We start from the raw sequence: 26,519 nt of genomic DNA, 5'->3' as shown, positions 1-26,519 counted from the left end.
ATAACTTGTATTTGAATCTTCTAATCTCTTTAGAGAAAGAAAGTCAAAGTTGCATATTTAAATGCAAACTATTTTGGCTTTGGAGTTGTTTCCCTCTAGTATCATCTCCATGTTACACATGTCAAAACAGGACTCGCAGCATTTTTTGTAATTATTTTTAAATTGTTGTAATTGACTTCTTCTTAGCTTTAATTATATTGCATTTTGCTTTTCTTAATTATGGCACTCAAATACCATAAATGGCAAATGAGGAAGATTTAGATTCACACTACTGCACCAGCAGACAGAGTAGAACACTAAAGGCCGGTTAATTTCACTGTCTCCCAATAAATAGTGATAGACTGACCCTTCTTTTAAGGTGCTGGGGTATATTCACAAGAAAGCGTAATAACTACCGCAAGAGTAGCATAACGCAACTTTCAACATCGCAGCCTATTGTGGGAAGATAACCCCGTCACACCAGGGAATTCACAACGCTGCAGTAGCATGCGCTAGACACCAGACAACGCGTCAAATGTCAGCGTGAAAATCAACACCACGCCGCAAAAATGCAAAACGTGAATGCCAGAAAACATGTAATAAGGCCAATTGCTGTACAAAAATCAGAGAAAACCAGCCACAGGCCTGCAAACCTCATGCGTCTGGCAGGAAAATGCACTAATAAAAGAAAGAAAAAAAAAACAATTCAAACTGCGCTGCAACATGGATACACCAGGACCTAGTGCAGAGCACAAACGGAACTCCACATGCCCCACAAAGGTACCACCAGGAACCCTGTGTTCAGGAAACGGCAAGGACAAGAGGAAAAGAAAGATAGGGTTCAGTTCTCAGGAAGACCGGATCATCATCACAGAGGTGACAGGACACCAACTGTTCGCCACCTCCACTGCGGCACTGGCAACCCAAACAAATATGGCAGGCCATCGTCACCAACATCAATGCAGCCGGAGTAGTGAGGTGGTCACTGGAGGAGGTCAAGAGGCTCTGGCATGCAGTGCACAGCCAAACCAAGGAGAAGCTCTACGCCAACAGGGAGGCAGCAAGGGCTACTGGAGGTGGGATTCCTGCGACACAGGAGGAGACTGATGAGCTGGAGAAACTGGTAGCCACAGACAGCAGTGTGGAGACGGGGCAGGAATTGGGGGCCTGGACACAGCACAATACGACCGGACCAAACAGCAACAGGGTGAGTAACGACCAGGGACGGGGAAGGCGGGAGATGGGCACAATGGCAAACATGCACAACGAGGTGTAGCACACTGCACACCCACATGTCACTGATAGCCTTGGCACACTACAGCACACATAGAAATGCCAAGTAGGCCCCGTCCACAATGTGCATGAAGGAGCCCCACTCCATATCACCAATACCACAGCCGACCCATGCACATGGGCTGAATCCAGCAACGCAGCGGCACTGTGACCTACACTGACTATGCAAGTAACACTGCATGCCCGATAGCATGACAGCAGCCCAAAAACATGAGATGGCCCATGAATAGATATGGAGGTGGCCCTATGCGGTTCACATCCGTCAATGAGCAGTTCACACCCTGACATGTCCACGTGCACACACAACCCGTGCCGTACAATACACGTACACGCAGCAGACGAACAATGCCCCAGGCCACAAAATCTGTCTGAGAGCACATATGACCCAAGTCAAAAACAAATCTGGCCACAAAAAAACACACAATTCAAAGGCCCTCCGCCACAAAGGAAGAAGGCTACACAAATTCAGAGCTGCAGGGGCAACTCCCCCACAATGCAGCACACGCACATAGTAATCACAGAACATCAGCAATAACGGCAATGAGGTATAAAGTGCAACACCATAGGACACGGCTCACCACAGGTCCCAAACGTGCGTAGTAACTGTCCACTCACATATGGAATTGCCTAACACTGTGTGATGATAATGCACGGGTCCTACTACACATCCGCCATGTAGTCGGAAAACACACTGTCATCAAATAGCCAGCTCCAACTAAAGAGTGACAATGTACATTGGCATGTCTGAATGGAAACATGAGCAAATCCTCAACATACATGTGTAACTCTGTTAACCTGCATCTCCCCTTTCACATTGCAGAGGGACAAACAACACCACCTGCAGGGCATACCTCACTTCACAGCATTGATGATGAAGAGGACAACCTGCACATATGTCAGACACCCTCCAATGGATCATAGACAGCCTCCGCACCACGTCCCCAGGAGCAGGTAAGGCCAGCTGCCTGAGGTGAGTCCACCACCTGCACAGACCACACAGCAGGAAACACACACCACCACTGCTGTCCCCCAGCACCCTGACCAACATATTGAGTTCCAACAACGTGTGTGAGGTTGCTAGGGGGAATTGGCTGAACAGCTGCAGTGGGTTTTGAACTTTTGGCCGCCAAACTCGATGATCTACGTGGGTGTCTGAGTCCCATCAGGGACCACGTACAGTCCCTATCGGACACCCCCTGTACACACTATGCTTCGCCACAGACCTTGGCTGACCTCGCTGGGGCCATGGATCGAATACAAGAACTGTCTGGTCAGACAGAAACCAGCGATTACAGCACAGAGTTGGCACAGAAGCAGAAGTCAATGGAGACCATAGAGCAGATGCAGGCTGGAAGTATGGAAGACACGGCTGGACACCTGCGAGTAGTATCGGGGAACTTCAATGTCCTGCAGTACTTCGTCTTGCCATTGCTGACACTGAGCCATTCCCAGATGACTGAAGCGGGAACATCGACACACACAGCTTCGACCCCTGATGTGTCCGTGGCACACAGTGATGCAGCCCCATCACCCTCGCCGTCTGTTGCATCAGTGGCAAACAGTGATGCAGTCTTGCAGTCTTCAGGCCGCCACACACACCGGACACGCCAGAAACAGAACCCGTATCTGGGGAGCAAGAAGGGGATGGGAATTACTGTGTGAGGAAGGAGGCAGTAGCATCCATCACTGCCATATGCCCTGTCCCTGCCTGGTTAGGACCTATGCATCGTGCCCTGGGAAATACCTCCTACTGACCCCCAGAACAATCTGCAACCTTTACTCGGATGCCAACACGGACTCCCATTTCATCACTGCTGGCCAATGACACAGCAATCCTGCTGCGGACTGCACTCTCCCACTTCCTAGTCACTTCACAATCCCCAAAGGACTCTGGTTGGCCCACCACTGGACTTCCATGTGGTGTGGGCTTGGATGGCCATGCGGTTCCAGCTCTGTCAATCACCTGAATGTGAATAAAACATTCTAAATCACACAAATGTGTCATTACTATAAACACTTACGTATGGTAGTGTGGCTGGATGTAGGGACAATGATTGCACATGAAGGTACACCATAGTAACTTACATCTATGCGCATGTGTATCCTCGAGACACATAGCAAATTGAATGACTGTGAAGGTGAGTTATAGCTGCGTCCCCTTTGCACATCAACAACAATCTCACAACCCCCCAATGTAGGTCCATGTCCATGTGTTGAATAGGGCTGTGTGTAGGAGTGATCAAATCGGTAGCAGGCCAGGAGTGGTGTCCTACTTCACATGTGACAACAGAAATTCACAACGCATACCTACTTACACACATCTGTGTGGACACATTCTGTTATGATATATGACATTGCTCCACATGGTCAGAGGTTGGACACCATACTCACAGTGCTGAAACCACATTAGTGAACATGTCGGCCAGCACCTATCTCATAACAATGTCTGGCTCACAGAGGTTGAGCTTGCAATAGGGACACACCCCCATTACACATGCGTCAGTCATTTCTTCCTTGTGTAAGGATGATGCTCATTGTGCACGGAAGTGGACAATCTTATGAACACACCTCACAGTTAGACACCAATGGGGTGGCATAGACTTTTTTGGCATGAGCATGTCAGTACGGACGAGGCAACGGACACAAAAGACAGGGACATGCTTAAGACACTCACACGCAGCATGGGTACATGTTGAGGTTCTGAAGATGTTGGTGCAAAAATGGTAAACAATCATCACAGATGTTAACACCCCACCCCACCTTGACTTGCTGGATGAGTCATGTGTTGTTTGGCGTCTGCCCATTGCCTCGTGTGAGGGGGCACGACTCACTGCCCAGGGTATCTGCAGAGTGCTCTGCCACCGGAGTGCGCCGATTGTCTGCTCTGCTGACAGTGATAAGGGTGAAAGGGTCCGACAGGTTCACATGTCGTGCTAGGTTGCCATGTGTGTGCTCTCCCCCAGCAGTGTGTCTGAATTGGCAATGTTGTAAATGACGCTGTGTTGCTCCGACCATGGACCTGCATCACCTTGCACGAGTATGTGGACACACGCGTTGATCCATGCACATGCATCCAGAGTTTAGATAATGGCAGACATGTTCACTGTTATGGAGGGCTATATGAGCAATCGCCATGATGCAACACATTGTTGAGACCTGTGCTGTGGGTAACAAATGGATGTGGCTGCAGGAACGTAGTTACTCGTCTATGAATGTGAGCTCAGCTTCTTGTGCCTTGTGTTCCAATAGTACATCGTAAATGTGTTCAAGGAACACCAGGGTGAGCCATTCCATTAACTGGTCCAGGCGGGTGTGCTCAGCCCATGCCGGTTCACCAATGTGCAACACAGCCCAATAGGGGAGCGCCTCGATGTGGTCACTGCACACGAGGAATTGTGCAATCTCCCCTGCACAACTGCCAACACATACACAGTATGTCAAGGCATCCCATGCATAGCTGTCTCAGTTACACTCCTGTTCATGATCCAACAGGGGGTACAGACACAAGTAATAGTTCAATTCATGTAGGGTTGTGTTGGATAGGCAGACTTCCATGGGACACTCGAATGTGCATGCTGGGCAGTGGAACCAGATATAAAAAAACAATAATGCCTTGGGATAAATAACCAACCTTAAGTAGGTTGTAGAGATACTTTAATTAACTCTCCCTACCGATACTAATCTTTAGACCAAATCTGACGAATTAGAAGGAATCACTAGGCAAAGGGTAACTCAAATTAAATTTCAAATGCTTTAGACAACAAAGTGTTTATTTTTTATCACTTTTCTTTCTTTCTTTTATATATTTTAGTAAAGACTCACATAAAAGTAATACTCTGACTTACATATATACGTACAAATATTTACAACACATAGACATATATATATATATATATATACAAAATATTTATACAAAAACATGAACAAAAACAAAAAGTATACAATTCACTTATTGTTTCTCATAGCCGTACTATTTGAACAGGATGCTCTATAAACAAAACTCCCTGCCGAGCATTGCTTGTACAAAAGAACAACCTATCAATCGAGCATTTAAGTCTATAAACGTATGCCCTTATTTTTTAACAATGCTCATGAACTTATTTCTTATGTTTTTAAATGATATGGGTGTCTTCAATTATACTGTTGATGCGTTTCAACCCGTCAACTTTTGGGCCTCATCAGGACTTGGGCTTCAGAGTAACCACTTTTTCAAAAATCACCTACAATATCAAAAACACCTCATTTATCTTCCATTATTTACAAATATTAATCTCACAAATGAAATATGCTAATGTAGTTAGAGTCATCGCATCCTTCGTTTGCGGGACGCACCTGTCCGGTGCAGGAAGATTACCATCGCTGCGAGTATCGTCGCAGAGCCTGTCATCACTGGGTGAGATCGTCGCACCGCTTGCCTGCGGACCTCATCACGTCGCTGCGAACATCGTCGCAGAGTCATTGCATCGAGGAGCTGCGAGAGGAAGATCGCAGTTGAATTGCGCATCGTCGCCCCGGAGATTGTCGCAGCCCCAAAGATCGTCGCATCGTACCTTTGCGAGCTTTTTCACTATGGAGCCTCCGCACCGGACTCCATACAAGGTATCGCATCCCTCCCCGTACAGACCGGAGTCTCCGCAACACGCCCGCTACATGGAGCGGGGCTGTCGCATCGCCTCCCCAAGGTCTCGGGAGTGACGCATCGCTTGTTTTCCACCGCACCAGCTTCTGTTTTGGAACTTTGTCGCATTTAAAGGTACTGTTGGCTAAACGTGACACAACTGTGCACTTTTCACGCGACTGTGGATTATTTTAACGCAACCTTAAGAACTCTTTTGCAACTATAATCTTGAACTGTGTATGTTGGAGTTTTGTAATTTTGGTCTTGTGTAGTTTAGATTAAATACCTTTATTTTTCTAAACTGTTGTGGAGTCAGTTTGTGGTGTTTTCACTGTGTTACTGTGAGTGTTGGTACAAATACTTTACACATTGCCTTTGATAAGCCTTGACTGCTCGTGCCAAGCTACCAAGGGGGTGAGCAGGGGTTATCTCAGAGGGCTTCCTCCTTACTAGAAGCAAGGGTCCCAATTTGGACAGTGGTACCTACCTCTGCCAACTAGAGACCCCCAGTTCTAACAGGTGCTGTGGGCTGTTAGCACCAGCTTGTGAATGGGGGGGTACATTTATCATGACTTTGGCTGCAATAAAGTGCTGTTAATTCGGCGATAGCTCCTTGTGAATATGCCCTACGGTGTAAGTGGAAACTGAGATGCAGGGTAGTACACTCTTCTTTCCTTGGCTTCCATTTAATTCAAAATGGTAGCAAGGGGAAATAACGTTGAGCCAGATAAATTATCTTATATCTTTGGAAGGGAATACATTTTCTCTGAGCATTTCTATGGTCATTTGAGGCAATAGTGGTGGAACATGTGCCAATGAGGCAGCATCTGTAGGTACAGTACACAGTGAGTTATAAAAAGTTTCTGGCCTTGAACTGTGTACACATCTACTTCATGAGTGATACTATATTGGTGGTGCTAGTTGAGGCTGTGAAGTGGTGGCTCGAGGCTGTGAAGTGGTGGCACTTGCTTGGGTTTATGAACAGACCTTGATGATGCTTTTCTCAGATTGAGAGGTGATATTTTCTGGCAGAATGCATGGGCCTCCCTTAGGGTGGGCATAAATGGCATAATCCTCTCTAGCATCATTACTCGTAATTACCTGTTATTTCTTCATAATTATGCATTATTCTGTGAGAAGTGTAATCCAGCATAGTGCTATTTTCGTAGTGCAGGATGCACCCTTGCATCCAAAATGGGCCAGAGGATCAGTTTTGCAATACGAAAATAGCACTAAATACTACAGAACACAAACAGTAGCCATCAGCCGCTTGCTTTCTCTTAGTTCGTTGTTCCTGTGCTCTTGCATAGCTGCTGGAAGCACCAGCAAACCCAAAATAACCATGCTGGAGTTCAAATGGTGAATGACCAATACAAATGGTGGTAAATTGCAGTTTTATTGGGTCATGTTTGCTGTGCTTCAACTGCACACGTGAAATGTCAGGCTATGTCTCATGACAGATTGCTGCTAATCTTTTAACGTGGGAGATTGGTATTTAATTTACTTTGTCGGATTGCAACATGAGAGGATTTAGTAGAGTGAGCTATCTGACAGTCTTGCCTGGATAGTGGAGTAGTGAAAGGATAGATTGTAGGATAGAAACATTTTCTACAACACAACAACATTTAAATACCCATAAATGGACTGTGCAAATATTTTACACAAAGCACAATTTTTGTGAAATGTGATGGATTTTTTATAGGATCAAAACAAATCAATAGACTTTACTCGGTGATGACAAAAATTTGCTGAACCCCAAATTCTACACATTACCATTTGTGTGCTAAGTAGTTTTATCAATAAAACTGTATGTCCGTGCTAATTTAGGGTCCATTTCAATTGTAAGTTTGCTGTCTGTAAAAAATGCACCAAAGGGCCGATACCATACCCTTATCACTTTCTTGCTGAATGTGTGAAGCTCATTTTCTGTGCTTGTTCTTCTTGTGACACTTAACGTTTTCACAATCCCTGTGACCTCTGTGGTGTAACATTGATGGCAGCACCCCCACTCTGAATATTGTTCCACCACCACTGGCTCCTTCATTAGGATATTTGACCCAAATTACTCTTAATTACTCAAGCACATTCACTATGTGCTACCATTTATCCAAATGATCAGAGTCAGATTGTATTCGAGAACCTTAGTATTTCCAAACTGGACTCTTGCAATGCTCTTTGTCCTCCACTGCTGGCATGTCAAATAAAATAGCTTTCAACTTTCCAAAATGCTACAATTCGTTTTTTGGCCTTTTTCGATCTCAGCTACCAGACAGCACTGAACTGTCTAGTGGGTGAACGTCTATTATGCAATAACAACAAAAACTTACATTGGGTTTTTACCCAGCCCATTACTTTTATTGGTTGTCTTTGGTGTCACTTTCATTCACTTCCGTTTTTCCAATGGATTTCCCTTTCCATTTTCTGTTTTCCCCCCTTGAGGCATAGCATATTTTTTTTGTTTGTTTTTAACTTTTTAACATTTTAGTGATAGATGAGAACATACAGAAAAAAGACACATTGCACATAGCTACAGGAGTTATCCACTTGATACATGGCATATAATTTATGAGAAAACAAGCAGAGAAGAAAATATTAGCTTTTCATGATCATAATGGCTTTACAAATAAGTCTCATGGTGTGGGACAGTTGTAATGTATGAGAAGAGATTTAGAAATCATGGTAAAATTGATGTGTAACATATTGAAAGAGTGTTGTTCAACCCGAGCCATCCGATTCCAAGGTGAGTACGTTTTTCAGAGGTAGCCAAATATCTTTAGGCCTAGAGGTGAGGTTTTGCAACTATGCATAGTCTTCGCTAATCTTGTCCTATTGCGTCATGATGTTGAGCCATGCAGAGTCTGTGGGGAAGTGCCGACTACCCCAATGCAACAACAGCTCCAGTTTAGTAACTAGAAGTGCCACAGCAACAAATGTGCGAACAGATTTGGGGATGTCTTGGGTATATCCCAGTAGCACCCCCAGGGGAACAGATGCGACCATGGCATCCGTCATTTTGAAGATTAGGTTAAGACTAGTGGTCCAGTGTCATCCTATATGTGGACATGCCCAGGTTAAGTGTGCAAAAGCAGCATCCTGAGCATGACACTTGGGACATTTGGTCGAACGTGTAGGGTCAAATTGTGCGATATCTGGGGAGGGAGCAATTACGCCCGATGTAGGAATTTTAAATGTAGAAGTTTATATTTATGATTGATAGATATGTGTTTCGTTTGGGAGCAGCAATAAGACCAAACTTTGTCAGAGAGTGAATAACCCAAGCCTGCTCCCCTGGCCTCCCTGGCACACTTTGAGTATTCAGGTTTCATGACCAGATAAGCGCGATATAGCCTAGAGACTAACCGGTCTCTGTCAGTGTCAGTAATGATAAGTGTCAGTGGTGGCAAGCTATCTGGGGTTAGAGGATATGTGGGTATGCGGGAGCGCAAAGTGTAGTGGAGACACCTTAGAGCAAAGTGGTCCATGTGGGAGGTATTCTGAAAGCGGACGTCAACAGCATGCGCTAGGACATGACAATTAGGGAATACATTTCCAATGGTATGTAGGTCATGATGTTGTAGGGTGCTTTGGACGAGTTTCTCACGTTTGAGAGGGAGCCAGGGGTTATTAGCCAGGGGCAGGGCAGGTGAGTAGAGGATGGCGCTTCACACACAGCAGAGTTTCTGCCATGCCCAGCGGGTGGTGGATAAAGTTTGGATGTCGGAATGGTCCAAAGGAATGCCCTTCTGTAGTACAGATGAGGGCAACAGTTTCCAAATTGGTCTCTCTCTGATTTGAGATAAGTGACTCTGGCATCTGGTTGGAACCATTTTATTTATCGTCACTCACCCCGCCTTAGAGAGTGGAAGTTTAATCAATCGCTCCACTTGCGTTGAGTGTTTTTTTTGTTGGCTGGCGGATAATTGAACCGAAGTATCTGGTGCTTGCCGCTATGCAGGTGTATACCTAAATATTTGGAGAGGTCTGTGTTACATGTTAAGGGATACTCAAAAGTCACAGGGTGAGTACCCTCAGTTAGCGGGAAAACTTCTGTATTGGCCTAGTTAATATGGAGACGCAAGAGGCTCCCAAAACATAGAATTTCACAGCTCTGAAGTGGGGGATTGTTGGAGGGATGACAAACAAACAGCAATATGGTGCCTGCATTCATGAAGAGGAGAAGGGGACAATGCATGAGTTGAAGGCCATGATGCTTGTGTCTCTCCTGGAGTTGGCGAACCAGAGAATCTATCTGAATAATGTACTGGAGAGGGTGAGAAAGAGTAACCCTGTCTGCTCCCTCTAGCAACGGGAAAGGACTCTGTGAGTGAGCTGTTCACCCTCAGTCGTGCCCCTGGTTGGATACGAGGAGCATAACCAGGAAGATGAAGCTGCAAGTGAGACCTATCTCGGACAGTGTAGCTCTCTGGAAGAACCACTCCAGAGAGTCAAATGTGTTCTCGGCGTCTAATAAAGGCAGGACCGCAGGAGCTGTCGGCGAGACACTGTTCAGTACTGCAAATATAGTCTGCAAAATAAGGGAAGTAACCTATGGGGAACAAAACCCGACTGGACAGGAGAGATAATCTGCTCCATGAGCAGGAACAATAAGGTGGCGAGGACTTTAGCTAAAATCTTGTTGTCAAGGCTGAGGATAATTGAGTTGGTGTGCTATGTTTGATTGAAGAAGGTTCCCCACTGGTGGTCATTGGCTAAGTGGGAGGTGTGCTCGCTCAAGGGCAAATGTAGATGTGAAACAGCCATGGTCGAAAAGGTCAGTAAGCAATTGTACAGCCATGGTGTCAGGGCGTCACATATTTGTGGTCTCCACAATACCCAAAATGCAAATATTGTTCCTACGAAATCGCGCCTCCAGGTCTTCATTTTTGATAGCTACTGTTTTCAGGACGTGTTCTAATTTTTAAAAACGTTTCATCGTGGTCACAGCGATGTCCTCCAGCCCAGAGAGCTTCTCCTCAGCACGTCTATTCTGGTATTTTGATAGTTCAGTTGCTCACCTATATAACCAATTTGGCTGATGAGTGCATCGTAGCAACCATCTATGGAGCAGAACCCAACCCTCAGTTCTGGCATTATGACAGCTGTGCCACTTGCAGTGTCGGAGACTGCTTCTCTGTCCGGTGGCTCATCAGTTTTGGAATGGGTGCCCTGGCATCACGTTGCTTTGGATTGCTCGAACAGCACTTTGCTTAGCTTTAGTTTGCCTTGACCCATCATGAGGACCACGTGTTGGAGGCAATCAGAGGCCTAATGAGTAGAATAGAAAGTTGATATCGCTCTAATGGTTAGCAGCAGGTGTAACAGCATAGCCACCCCAGCCAAATATGTGATTCCTAATCCCGTATAGATGCCGCTGAAGGGAGCAGAAGGAGGGTTTTGGATGTCAGCAGTTGGAGGCTGGGTGCAACTACAAAATGTGGGCTTAGGTGTATTCTGTAGAGCATGTAGATATGTCACCGCAAATCACAGAAGGCCTGCCAGTCCTCAATGCATATGTAGCCACTGTGACAGAAGAGATGGCGCCTGTGGAGTAGCACTATAGGCACATGGCTCCTCTCATATTCATGTCCCGCGCAGCACCAGGAGCAAGCTGATGACAGTGCAGGACCTCTCCATGCAGTACTTCACCCCTCATGGGGTTGGTAAGAAAGGAGTAATGTCCCCGACAGAGGCCTGGGCTGCAGGTGACCCTGTGAGCGGGTGAGATGTCTGAAGGTGCAGATGTAGAGCTCAAGGTGGCCGCCTACAGCTGTCACCACTTGTGGAGCAGTGAGTCTAGCACCATGCAGCCCTTACAGCAATATCAGAGTGCTAGGGGGAGGGCAGATCTTAGCAAGGCATTAGGTGTGCACCACACCAGCAGCAACTCATCATGCCGATTGCAGCAGCAAGCAGCCACACGTGATTATTTAGGCCATCCAACCTCATATTGTTGACATAGAGGGCCCTTGTCACTCTACCAGGATGGCGCACTCACCTGGCACTCAGTCACGATATCAAGATTTTCTGATGGCCAGGAGGCCACATCTATAAGTGGGAGTTGTCACAGCCGATTGCATATTAGGCAGAGCAGGGGTGGAAGAGCTCCAATAGTACGCTGGCAGGTCCATCCATTGTGTAGCAGGGAGAGAGGAGAGCCCCGATGAAACTTGGTAATCTCAACCTCAGGTTCACCCATATCCTCTGTTACCTAAGGGCCTCCAAGGTGATGCCGGTCAGCGTGGTCCTCTCACAGGGAAATGGGGCTAGCAGGCATCATTGGCAGTGGGAGAGCCAGTAATGGGCATCCTCCCACCACTATTGACTCATTCCCATGGCGCAGATGAGGTTAGATGTAGCAATGAAGGCGATCCATGCAGGTTGTAGGTCACAACAGCCGGAGTGTCACAAGCAGTTGGCCATCTTGGTTGCTGCCTTGGCCACGCTCCTTGAGGCATAGCATCTCTACCATCATTTTAATTCAATGACTTGTACCCTTCTATTGCTCATAGTTAGAGAACAACATTTTTGTTTTTCTTTCAGCACTCAATGAGGGTGTATGTGTTTTCTAGCTCAGTCCCTCATGTGTTTTCCCTCCGCCAAATACAAACGTCCATGTTCCTTTCTCTCTCTCAAGTACTGTTCTCTCTTTCTTTCATGGGGTTTCCCTCCATCAAACCCAACGTCCTTTGCTGCCCCTCTCTCTTGTTGTCCTCTCCTCTCTCCACCCAGCTTTAGTTTGATTTCATCCCTATGCCCATTGCTCACTTGCCCATCTGTTACTACACCACCCATTATGGATATTTACATTTTTGTAGTTGCATTTCTAGAGGATCTGATAGCTGCCATTTACTATTGAGTGCCCAGCTCAAATTTTTCGCATTTCATATTTCATTTTTAGGTGCTTGATATGGTTTGCAACTAGAACCATTTAGGAGGATTAGGGTACTCATATGCAGGAACGCTTATCTTTCACAGCCTGTCCTCCTGCAGGGCCATGCACACTTCTTTCCTCTCTCTGCAGGAAGGCAGGTGCCTGGGCTCTAAGCTGACACTCAGATCCTCCAACAGAATGTGCAGACTGCAGATGAAGTCTCCTTACCTTTGGGAGACTATGGGGGTCATTACGATGAAGGTCAAATTTTCATCTGACCGCCATCGCTGCGGTAGTGGGACCGGGCAACTACGAGGCGGCCTACCAACCCACTGCATTACGATGCAATGGCCACTGCAGCGGTCGCAACGGCCATACTTTACATTGCGGAGGGTGCTGCTGGCTGCAGCACCCCCCACAATGTACATAGGGTGCTGTTAAATTTCCCTGCCTTACGTGGAAGGCATCATGAGGTCCCTGCCACATGGTGCATGGAAATGCAACAATGCAACAGCGCACCTTAGGTGCCCCCACCAACCCCCAAGAGAAAGTGCCCTGACTGAAGGGGGGCCCGCTATGGGCGCCCAAGGTCCCTTTCCACCAACTTGTCCTTGCGGGTAAACCGCCATGGCCAGGCGTTGGAAAGGGATATCATGATCCCAATAGTGGTGCCTACAAGGCACTGCCGCAATGCTGGGCAATGTTGCTGTTCCGACAGGTGATCGGAAAAGGACCGCATGTCAGAACCGTGGTGGTCGGCCTTTCCGATCACCAGGCTTCCCCAATACTTCCCCCCACCATCATGATCAGCCTGGTGGAAAAGCTCTGTATGATGGCCGAGGACCCGCCACCCACCAGCTGTCAGCGAGGGGCCTTCCGCCATCATAATCAAGCCCTAGCAGTCTTGCAGACACTAGCTCTAGTCACAGAGCTGTCCTTCAAGTACTCAGCAGTTCACTGTATTTTGTGGTCATGAAATACCTAGAATTGGAAAAAAGTGGGGTGGTTTCAATCCCACTTTTACACATATTTTCTGCACCGTAAATGTGGATAAACTGTTCAAGGTCTATTTCAAATGCAATTTTCTGGCTGTTGCTCAGTTCCATCCTTTGAACAAGATAAGATAATTGTTCTCACAGTAGATAGCAAGGTTGTAGGCTCCAATCTATTGAGGGTAGAATGAAGTATGAGATATCTGTGGGTACATTATGGAAGCAAAATGTTGCCATAACTAAATGCACATCTAAATGAAGAATGATTCTGCGGTAAAATGCAATTGATGATGTTTGAAAAATGGATGAAGCAATGCAATCAAGACTTAAAGCAAGTAATATCAGCTATAAAGAAAAACCACATATTTCTTGAAATAAAGATGCTACAGAGATGTTACAATGACACAATGTTCATGTGGCAGTCATTAAACACAACCTCATAGATGTCTCATTCCGTGTTGTCCATGATACTCAACAGTGACTAGACAAATTATCAATCCACCAACTGGAACAAATGGGGACTGTTGGACTTGCCCTTTATGCAGGGTCATCCCAGACCTTTTTTCCTTCCTCCTGAATTGTTTCTGACCTGTTCCTGTTGGTTTGATGACTCTGGGCACTTTAAAACTGCTGATCAGTGCTAAAGTGCAAATGCTCTCTGTGTAAATTGTGTTTATGGATTGGTGATTCCATGATTGACATATTTGATTTACTAGTCAGACCCTAGTACAGTGCACTGTGTGTGCCCAGGGCCTGTATATCAAATACTGCTAGTGGGCTGCAGCACTGATTGTGCCACCCACAGAAGCAGCCTATTAAATGTAATGAAGGCCTGCCATTGCAGAACCTGTGTGCAGTCTGGTACTGCCGTGTCGACTTGGCAAGTGCCCACACTTGCAATTCCTTAACCTTCCCTTTTCTTACTTGGTAGTCACCCCTTAGCTAGGCCCAAGGTTCCCCTGTGGGCAGGGTGCATTGTATGTGAAAGGTAGGGCATGCTCTGATGTGTGTGGCATGTCCTGAAATACTGCCAATTTCGTTTTTCACTATTGCAAGGCTACCTCCTCCCATAGGATAGAATGGAGAGTTTGTGTATAACATCTTATAAACATATCTGCCCCTGGGAACAAGATAGAAAAATAAAGTTTGATATGTTTGAACGCAGAATGTTAAAATACATATTTTAGTGAGGGTGATTTTTACATTCTGTGTTTGAAAACACCACTTTTAGAAAGAAGGTATTTCCTTGCTTAACCATCCAGTATGCCTCTGCCAGGTTTGCGTATTACATGTCTGGCTTTGGCGTGTCAGGGGCTGGGGAGGAGCTGTGGCTCCAGAGAGCCTGATGAGTCAGTGCTGGGCTGTATAGGCCTGGCCTACATTTGGAGGGAGGAATAGCACCTGCACCTGAATAGGGCTGTGCCTGCCTTCCAAAATGATGGCTCTGCACCCCCTGTGGTGTGCTTTGAGCCAGGGTTCACACTGACAATGGATGTTGTTGTACACTTGCAAAGTGCCCCAAATAACTAGTTTTGGCTGGGTACAGACACTCTCTGCCTTCAGAGAACAAAGGTTTTTTCGGTATAAAAAGAAGGGCCCAGACCTCCAGACTTTTAGATCACTCTGGGATATCAAGAGGAACTTTTGCCAAGGAGAAGAGCTGTATAAGCTGAGGAGGAATACTGCCCCTGTGCTGTTTGCTGTCTAGGGTTGACCTGCAGTGGCTGCTTAATGCCCAGGAAAGGAGAAAAGGACTGTGCTGTTTGCTTTGTCATCTTGAAGAAGATCGCCAAGGGTTTGGAAGTGAGCTTGCCTCCTGTTCTGAAGTCTCAGGGACACAAAGATTTCACCCCCAGCTCCGCTGAATTTCCTAGCTGGGGATTCCAACCTGCAAAGAGGTGCCTGCTGCTGTTTAGTGCCTCTGTAAACTGTTGGTCACTGGGAGCTGGAAAATTGACGCAACACCGAAGAAGCATGTTGCATCCGCATTTGTTTTACGATGCATTGCCGAAGAAACCGTCACATTGCCTGCCGCGGCTCGAGAAATCGCTGCACGACGCATTGGGTGTAACAATCTCCGAGGTCTGAGAATCGCTATTTAGAAATCGCAAAATGGAATGTATGTAGAAAATCGCTATTTTTTAGCGATTTCTTAGTCTTCCTTATTTGCGAATTCGCAATTTGTGAATTCGCAATTAAGGAATAATTTCCCATGCATTCCTATGGGCCAGGAGGCCCATAGGAATGATTGTGTATTATTTCTTAATTTGAGAATCGCAATTTGCGAATTCGCAAATTGAGAATTATTTCAAGGGTGCAGGGGTGTCTCAAAGACACCCTGCTGCACCCCTGAAATGTACATGTGTGTGCATATGGCGCACCTACATGCCCTATGGGCATGTATGTGCGTCACATGCCACCTTCACAAATGCCAAATAGGGCATTTTTAAATGAAATCGCAAATTACCACCAACTACAAGTTGGTGGTAATTTGCGATTTCTTAACACAAATTCGCAATTTTCAAAACCCACATACATCGCATGTAAGAAATCGCAAAATTTGCGATTCCTTAAATGCTTAAGCAAAATAAGGAATCGCAAATTGTTGCGATTCCTTATTTTGCGATTTTGTGATACATTTCCAAAAATGCAAAAAAGCCTTTTGCGATTCGCAAAGGCCGAAATTCGCAAAAGGCTTGATATATCTACCCCCATATGTACAGTTAGGTAGGAACACTCTTAGGATACCGCATAAGTAGTCACAGTGTTGCAGGAAACTGTTTTATTCACAAAACGCGTTTCAACTGCCCAGCATCCTTGGTCACATGATCTTAAACCACCACTAGGGTTTCCTTAAAATTGCATGATAGACACACAGAGAGGACACAGAAGAATCTAATGTGTCGGCCATACTGGAACGTTGTTACTCTAAGTCAGAGAGACTTATACTTGAAAAATGCATATCTAAAAATAATGAGGAAAAATAATAAATGACAGTCCGGCAAGTAAGCCAAGAAAATAACACGATTTGCTGAATGCAAGTTGGCACCCAAGTGGTGAAGGCTAACTATCATGGGCAAAGTGCTTCACAAATTTACATAAGCTAATTTTAACCTTGACCAGAGAACAGAATTCACAGCAGGCCAGTAAGCGAAAAGGCATAGTGCCAAACTCACGCTGTGTTCACTCTTAATTTCCCACAAAATGTGGATCAGTCTAGGTTAGAAGGTAAAGTGCCTGATGTCGAAGATAAATACTCTGAGTGAGTACACCATGGGTACTGGACAAGTGTCCTAACTCATAATGACTGTAAATGCACAATGCATCACGTTTCACTAAAATTGATACTAAAATTAATCATACATAGATCTTATCTGTGATGGAATCCCAGAAGTGAAGACGAAAAAAGGGGTAGGGAAGCCCGTGCTTGTGAGTTTCTGGTGATGGGTCCCTTCCTTTCCTCCTACAGAGAAGAAAATAAAGACAAAGAAAAACAGTTAGAGTCAAAGTGCAAAGATATAAACACTTATTGTATGTCTTTACTATATACTTCTCATTCTCGTTGCAGATTAAGGAATATCAAGAATCGAGGTAAAGAGATCATGCATCTTTGAGGTGGACTGCAAGCTCCCCATACTAGTTCAGCCCTTCCAGGATTTTTGTCCCATAATTAACAAGGGCACTCAATGTTATAGATGACAAAGTTGGTACTGCATGTGAGAAATCGTGAGATAACCCTCTTAGTAGGGCCCCGTCTCATTTCTTTGCACAACAAACTGTTCTTGCACGCCTTACAGTGGCAACAGGGAAAGAAACCTTAAAGGTTGTGCTTGTTACCCCAAGTGATCTTATTAATGTTGCTCTGGACTAATATGTCACAGAGGCTGCTCCAATAAGAGCAAACGTAGGGAAAGTGTTGGATTGCGGTGGGGTAAAACTTACTATTCCCACTCCAGTCAGTGCAATAGTAAGGAAAGTGGTGGACTGTGGAAGAAAAACATGTAATATTCCCACTGCATTGCAAAAAAACAAGAACTTCTCCAGAACACTGTATATCAAATGCAGTACGTCTACAATATGCAAGAAGCCATGAATCAGACCAGTATTTTTTGTAATTTATTAATCTAATACAAAAATAGATTTTGAATTTATGATGCCAGAGATTCTTTTTTTTATAGATACATAATTTTTTATATGAAAACAAAGACAATAATTCATACAATGATGTAGTTGTGAGCACCCACAAGTACAAATAAGCAGTCCACATTTGAAATATAATACTGCACAAGCAAGATGAAAACACACATAATACAATAATAACAAAGACAACAGTTATAAAACAAAATTATATAAAGCACTAGACGAAACAATAATTACATTACAAACATTAAACAAGTCACAATAAACCAGGATAATTACTCAATATTAATGAAATGGTGAATGTTGAATGTTGAATTTAACAGACAGAAAAACGCTGACGCGCGTATCGGAAGTTAGCCGTTGATCATAACAACTTACATCCGGGCGCTGTCTGTGCAAATACCTTCTGTAGCAGGGGGGGCCATCCATACTATTTAGGATCATACAGAGGCGTGCCCTAGGCAAGGAGCTCAAAATCTTCACAATAACTATGTGTGGAATGGATAGTGTGAGATAGCGTTGTGCCACAGCCACAAGGTTTGTGTGGCACCTACTGCTTACATCCGGGTCATAAAAAGGAGGCGAGGAGGGCGGGAAGGGAAATAAATCAATCCCAAATAAATCAATCTCACCGGAACTCTAATACTCTGTCCTCAAAGGGATAGAGTCAAACAAACATAGTCCTGCAGGCCAGACTCAGTGGGCATTCTAACTACTAGCCACACAAGAAAAACTGAATAGTTCAGATTGAAGAGACTTCAAAAGAGAATGTAGACGGGTGCAGCATCTTCTTATTATCAAAGAAAAAAATTATACTAACCTAATTAAAATTGAATTGACTTCCTATCACATACCTAACAAAACCCACACCCACACCTAAAACTTTAGTAAAAAAAATTATGTCAAGTCAAGTCAAGTCAAGAGATTTAAATAGCGCGCTACATACCCATAGGGTCTCAAGGCGCTTGAGGAAGGGTGGGGAATTACTTGTCGAATATCCAAGTTTTAAGTTGCTTTCTGAATGCTAGGTGGTTCTGAGTGAGGCGAAGGTGAGTGGGAAGTGAGTTCCAGGATTTAGCTGCCAGGTAGGAGAAGGATCTACCTCCCATGGTGGTTTTGTTGATGCGAGGTACAGTGGCAAGGGCTTGGTTGGAGGATCGTAGCTGACGGGAGGGGGTGTAGAAGGACAGTCGTGTGTTGAGGCATTCGGGTCCAAGTTCGTAAAGTGCTTTGTGTGCGTGGGTTAGGAGGCGGAAAGTAATCCTCTTATTTACGGGGAGCCAGTGGAGGTTTTTCAGGTGACCAGAGATGTGTTCTTAACGCGGGATGTCTAGTATGAGCCTGGCTGAAGCGTTCTGGATGCGTTGGAGTTTTTTCTGGAGTTTTGCGGTGGTACCGGCATATAGGGTGTTTCCGTAGTCCAGGCGGCTCGTGACCAGTGCGTGGGTGACCGTTTTTCTAGTTTCGGTGGGGATCCAGCGAAATGTTTTTTTGAGCATGCGAAGAATGTTGAAGCAAGATGATGAAACGGCGTTGACTTGTCTGGTCATCGAGAGTGAGGAGTCCAGGATGACGCCCAGGTTCCGTGCGTGGTCCGTCGGGATGGGTGCTTTTCCAAGGGCCTCTGGCCACCAAGAGTCATCCCAGGCGGAGGGGGAGGTGCCTAAGATGAGGACTTCTGTTTTGTCTGAGTTCAGTTTCAGACGGCTGTGCTTCATCCATTCGGCTACTTCTTTCATTCCTTCGTGTAAGTTGGTTTTGGCGGTGTTTGGGTCTTTGGTGAGTGAGAGGATCAGTTGAGTGTCGTCAGCATAGGAGATGATGTTGAGATTGTGTTGGCGAGCGATGGTCGCGAGGGGGCTCATGTATACGTTGAAGAGGGTGGGGCTGAGTGACGATCCTTGTGGCACGCCGCAGATGACTTCAGAGGCCTCTGACTTGAATGGTGGTAGGCGGACTCTCTGTGTTCTTCCGGTGAGGAACGAGGTGATCCATTCCAGTGCTTTTCCTTGGATTCCGACGTTTCTGAGGCGCTGTAGAAGGGTGTTATGACAGACTGTGTCGAAGGCAGCGGAGAGGTCGAGGAGGATGAGGGCGACTGTGTCTCCATTGTCCAGTAGAGTTCGAATGTCGTCTGTTGCTGCGATAAGTGCGGTCTCAGTGCTGTGTTTGGCTCGGAAGCCGGACTGTGAGGAGTCGAGGGATTTGTTGGTTTCGAGGAAGGTGGCGAGCTGGTTGTTGACAGCTTTCTCGATGACTTTGGCCGGGAATGGAAGAAGCGAGATGGGGCGGTAGTTTTTGAGTTCGGTGGGGTCAGCTGTGGGTTTTTTCAGAAGGGCGCTGAGTTCTGCGTGTTTCCAGCTTTCCGGGAAGGTGGCGGAGTTGAGGGAGCAGTTGATGACATCTCGGAGGTGTGGTGCTATGATGGAGTCTGCTTTGTTGAAGATGTGGTGAGGGCATGGGTCAGTTGGGGATCCTGAGTGGATGGAGTTCATCAGGCGGATGGTGTCCTCAGTGGAGATTGGGTTCCAGTCGTTGAGGATGTTCAAGGGGGGTGAAGGTCCTGCAGAAGGTTGGGTGGGTTGGTCTCCGGGTCGGTTGTTGAAGCTGTTGTGGATGTCTGCGATTTTGTTGTGGAAGAAGGAAGCTAGGGAGTCGCAGAGGGCTTGGGAGGGGGTGATGTCGTTGGAGTTGGCTGATGGGTTGGTAAATTCTTTGACGATGTTGAATAATTCCTTGCTGTTGTGGGCGTTGTTATCTAGTCGGTCTTTGAATGCGGCTTTCTTGGCAGATCGGATTAGTTGGTGGTGTATGCGGGTGGCGTTTTTGAAGGCGTCCCTGGTGCTGGTGTTTGGGTCTTTTTTCCAGGCCTTCTCGAGGGAGCGACAGAGTTTCTTCGATTTCTTAAGATCATCGTTGAACCAGGAGGCGTTTTTGCTGCCTAGTTTGATTTGACGTTTTTTCAACGGTGCTAGGATGTCGGCGCTGTTGGATAGCCATTGGGTGAGGTTAATGGCTGCTTGGTCGGGGTTTGAGGAGTGGGCGGGGTTTAGAAGAAGCGATGAGGAGATCTGGTCGATGGTGATTTTGTTCCAGTTTCTTCGCAGGGTGGGTTGAGGATGGCTGTGGATTGTGGTCTTATTGTAGATAAAGTGAACGCAGCTGTGGTCCGTCCAATGAAGAGCTGTGGTGTGACTGAATGAGACATGTTTGCTGGAGGTGAAGATGGGGTCGAGTGTGTGACCTGCAATGTGGGTGGGGGTAGTGACAAGTTGTTTGAGTCCGAGGTTGGCGAGATTGTCCAGAAGGGTGGTGGCGCTGCTGTCATTGCTCTTTTCCAGGTGAAAATTGAGGTCTCCCAGTAGAATGTAGTCCTCGGAGGGGAGGGCGTGTGGGGTAATAAAGTCAGTGATGTCGTCACTGAATTGTGCACAGGGTCCTGGAGGCCGGTAGAGGAGGGTGCCTCCGAGTGTGGTCTTGGGGTCGGTGTGGATCTGGAAGTGGAGGTGTTCGGCGCTGGCAAGGTTGACGTCTGAGCTGGTTGAGATGTGGATGGAGTTCTTATGGACGATGGCGATGCCTCCTCCTGTTTGCTTGGCGCGGTCCTTACGGATGATCTTGTATCCTTCCGGGATGGCAATGGTGATGTCTGGGGCTGAAGAGGCATTCATCCATGTTTCTGTTAGGAAGGCGACGTCCGGTGAGATGGTGTCTAGTAGATTCCAGAGGTCGATGGCGTGTCTGTGGACCGAGCGGGTGTTGAGCAGGATGCATTTTAGGTGGTTGGTGTCAGGTCTCTGTTTGGTGTTGGTGGATGAGGAGTTGGTTTTGGTGCCGTCGAACTTGCAGGAGTTGCAAGAGAAGGGTCCATGGGTGTGTCCAGGAGCGGCTTGGACGCAGTTGGGGGAACGGCCGGGGTTAAGGGCTAGGAGGGTGGTGGCATCGTAAGTGATGCGAGTGGGCTGGGCATTACGGGAACCAGGGGGTCTGGCGCTGGGCGCGGTCAAGGCGCGGACGGGCGTAGACGGGCTTACCTTTGGCACACCTTCGGCGTGGCCGTAGTGCGTGGACGCTGCGTGTGTGGACATCCGACATAAATGGAGAGTGGAGGGGGCGGAGCGTGGGAGGGGCAGCAGGGAGGCGGTAGCGGGGATGAGGGGCGGGCCAGGGGATATCCACAACAAAATGGAGGGTCAAAGGTGAAAGCGAGGCAGGGGCAGCAAATCCTCAAAAGCGCCGAGTGAGCAGTCAAATTAAATAAATAAATAAATGCACAACAGCCACAGCAATGCAGACAATAGAAATAATGATCACAGCAGCCAGAGCAAGGTCGCGCTAGTATGTCAGTCAGATAGTGCGGCGCTACGCGTGTAAAGCGCTAGAATGCTATGAGGAACGGCAAAGCAATGCTATGGTATTCACAGTGATAACGATTCCAATGATGCGTTTAAATCACAGAGCGACGTAGCTGCAGGTGAGCAGGAGCGTGGGGGAGAAACCGTTCTGAGGAAGGTCCAGGCGGTCACAGTTTGGCTGGGGGAGTGGAAGGTTCAGTAATCGTGGGTGGGAGGGGCAGCAGGGAGGCTGTAGCGGGGATGAGGGGCGGGCCAGGGCATATCCACAACAAAATGGAGGGTCAAAGGTGAAAGCGAGGCAGGGGCAGCAAATCCTCAAAAGCGCCGAGTGAGCAGTCAAATTAAATAAATAAATAAATGCACAACAGCCACAGCGATGCAGACAATAGAAATAATGATCACAGCAGCCAGAGCAAGGTCGCGCTAGTATGTCAGTCAGATAGTGCGGCGCTACGCGTGTAAAGCGCTAGAATGCTATGAGGAACGGCAAAGCAATGCTATGGTATTCACAGTGATAACGATACCAATGATCCGTTTAAATCACAGAGCGACGTAGCTGCAGGTGAGCAGGAGCGTGGGGGAGCAACCGTTCTGAGGAAGGTCCAGGTGGTCACAGTTTGGCTGGGGGAGTGGAAGACACAATTGACATTATTTATTATACATTAAATATTCATTATTATATAAAAATATTAATATTGATTGCTTAGAATTATTTTACTTGCCATCCTGTACCCCTATCAACCCCACAACCCACGTCTAATCAACAAAACATATTTACACAATTAACATAATTAATTATCAATTAAATATTTAATAGTAATTAACAATTAGTTAAAATTAAATTACTTCCCACAGTGTACCCTTAAAAAGCCCACAACCCACACATAAAATGTATATTTAAATAAAATATTTAACACAATTAATACAATTAATTATCATTTACACAATTAATATTAATTAACAACTTATTATTAAAGAATTAAAATTAAATGACTTCCCACGGTGTACCCCTAAAAACACCACAGCCCCCACATAAATGTTTACTTTAAAAAAGTGTTCCACAATTAACATGTTTAAATATTAATTAAAAAAGGATTATTACATACAAATCAATCATTGATTTATTATTATTAAATTACTTTCCATTCTGGGCCCGTAAACACCCACCACCCGCCACAGTACTAAAAATCACAAAAAATGCCTTACATTTAATTTAATAACTACAAAAAAGTTCACAAATACATTAAAAAAATAAACAAAAATTGTACAAAACAATTACATCATAGACATTTAAAATATATACCAAAATACATAAAAATATTTTTAAAATGATATCATAAACAACTGTATTTTTGTAATTGACATTGATGACTTCAACATTTAAAAAATCAATATCACTTATCTTAAAATCGATATTCTTGACAGCGATATTCTTGCTGATGATATTTCCATGGCATATTTTTGACTCAATATTCAGGCAAGTCGACAGTTCCAACTCAATATTTTGTCTCAGGACCATGTTATGTTATTTTATCTTATGTGATGTATGCTGAGTTGTTCTGTGTTGTCTTATCTTATGCTATGTCATGTGACATTGTGAGTCGAGCTTTTGTCCCTGATGTTTTCTTGGTGCTTAGAAGATAAGGGTGACAAGAAGATCTACAGGTATACACCATTAGCATTTTCTTTACTATATACTTCTCATTCTCGTTGCAGATTAAGGAATATCAAGAATCGAGGTAAAGAGATCATGCATCTTTGAGGTGGACTGCAAGCTCCTCATACTAGTTCAGCCCTTCCAGCATTTTTGTCCCATAATTAACAAGGGCACTCAATGATATAGATGACAAAGTTGGTACTGCATGTGAGAAATCGTGAGATAACCCTCTTAGTAGGGCCCCGTCTCATTTCTTTGCACAACAAACTGTTCTTGCACGCCTTACAGTGGCAACAGGGAAAGAAACCTTAAAGGTTGTGCTTGTTACCCCAAGTGAGCTTATTAATGTTGCTCTGGACTAATATGTCACAGAGGCTGCTCCAATAAGAGCAAACGTAAGTAAAGTGTTGGATTGCGGTGGGGTAAAACTTACTATTCCCACTCCAGTCAGTGCAATAGTAAGGAAAGTGGTGGATTGTGGAAGAAAAACATGTAATATTCCCACTGCATTGCAAAAAAACAAGAACTTCTCCAGAACACTGTATATCAAATGCAGTACGTCTACAATATGCAAGAAGCCATGAATCAGACCAGTATTTTTTGTAATTTATTAATCTAATATAAAAATAGATTTTGAATTTATCATGCCAGAGATTCTTTTTTTTATAGATACATAATTTTTTATATGAAAACAAAGACAATAATTCATACAATGATGTAGTTGTGAGCACCCACAAGTACAAATAAGCAGTCCACATTTGAAATATAATACTGCACAAGCAAGATGAAAACACACATAATACAATAATAACAAAGACAACAGTTATAAAACAAAATTATATAAAGCACTAGACGAAACAATAATTACATTACAAACATTAAACAAGTCACAATAAACCAGGATAATTACTCAATATTAATGAAATGGTGAATGTTGAATGTTGAATTTAACAGACAGAAAAACGCTGACGCGCGTATCGGAAGTTAGCCGTTGATCATAACAACTTACATCCGGGCGCTGTCTGTGCAAATACCTTCTGTAGCAGGGGGGGCCATCCATACTATTTAGGATCATACAGAGGCGTGCCCTAGGCAAGGAGCTCAAAATCTTCACAATAACTATGTGTAGAATGGATAGTGTGAGATAGCGTTGTGCCACAGCCACAAGGTTTGTGTGGCACCTACTGCTTACATCCGGGTCATAAAAAGGAGGCGAGGAGGGCGGGAAGGGAAATAAATCAATCCCAAATAAATCAATCTCACCGGAACTCTAATCCTCTGTCCTCAAAGGGATAGAGTCAAACAAACATAGTCCTGCAGGCCAGACTCAGTGGGCATTCTAACTACTAGCCACACAAGAAAAACTGAATAGTTCAGATTGAAGAGACTTCAAAAGAGAATGTAGACGGGTGCAGCATCTTCTTATTATCAAAGGAAAAAATTATACTAACCTAATTAAAATTGAATTGACTTCCTATCACATACCTAACAAAACCCACACCCACACCTAAAACTTTAGTAAAAAAAATTATGACACAATTGACATTATTTATTATACATTAAATATTCATTATTATATAAAAATATTAATATTGATTGCTTAGAATTATTTTACTTGCCATCCTGTACCCCTATAAACCCCACAACCCACGTCTAATCAACAAAACATATTTACACAATTATCATAATTAATTATCAATTAAATATTTAATAGTAATTAACAATTAGTTAAAATTAAATTACTTCCCACAGTGTACCCTTAAAAACCCCACAACCCACACATAAAATGTATATTTAAATAAAATATTTAACACAATTAATACAATTAATTATCATTTACACAATTACTATTAATTAACAACTTATTATTAAAGAAATAAAATTAAATGACTTCCCACGGTGTACCCCTAAAAACACCACAGCCCCCACATAAATGTTAATTTTAAAAAAGTGTTCCACAATTAACATGTTTAATTATTAATTAAAAAAGGATTATTACATACAAATCAATCATTGATTTATTATTATTAAATTACTTTCCATTCTGGGCCCGTAAACACCCACCACCCGCCACGGTACTAAAAATCACAAAAAATGCCTTACATTTAATTTAATAACTACAAAAAAGTTCACAAATACATTAAAAAAATAAACAAAAATTGTACAAAACAATTACATCATAGACATTTAAAATATATACCAAAATACATAAAAATATTTTTAAAATGATATCATAAACAACTGTATTTTTGTAATTGACATTGATGACTTCAACATTTAAAAAATCAATATCACTTATCTTAAAATCGATATTCTTGACAGCGATATTCTTGCTGATGATATTTCCATGGCATATTTTTGACTCAATATTCAGGCAAGTCGACAGTTCCAACTCAATATTTTGTCTCAGGACCATGTTATGTTATTTTATCTTATGTGATGTATGCTGAGTTGTTCTGTGTTGTCTTATCTTATGCTATGTCATGTGACATTGTGAGTCGAGCTTTTGTCCCTGATGTTTTCTTGGTGCTTAGAAGATAAGGGTGACAAGAAGATCTACAGGTATACACCATTAGCATTTTCTTTACTATATACTTCTCATTCTCGTTGCAGA

The 26,519-nt window shown here is 44.5% G+C and overlaps 1 non-coding gene across 1 annotated transcript; it reads left to right on the top strand.

Annotated features, from left to right (window-relative positions):
• The first annotated feature begins 16,203 nt into the window (after positions 1-16,203).
• Positions 16,204-16,394, top strand: LOC144783577 (small nucleolar RNA snR46). Its single transcript, XR_013601528.1, has one exon. It is a non-coding gene; the product is annotated as a small nucleolar RNA snR46 (small nucleolar RNA).
• Positions 16,395-26,519: the final 10,125 nt, after the last annotated feature.

Source organism: Lissotriton helveticus, chromosome 9 (genome assembly GCF_964261635.1).
Source record: "Lissotriton helveticus chromosome 9, aLisHel1.1, whole genome shotgun sequence".
Taxonomy (NCBI): domain Eukaryota; kingdom Metazoa; phylum Chordata; class Amphibia; order Caudata; family Salamandridae; genus Lissotriton; species Lissotriton helveticus.
This window is presented reverse-complemented; position numbering and strand designations above follow the sequence as displayed.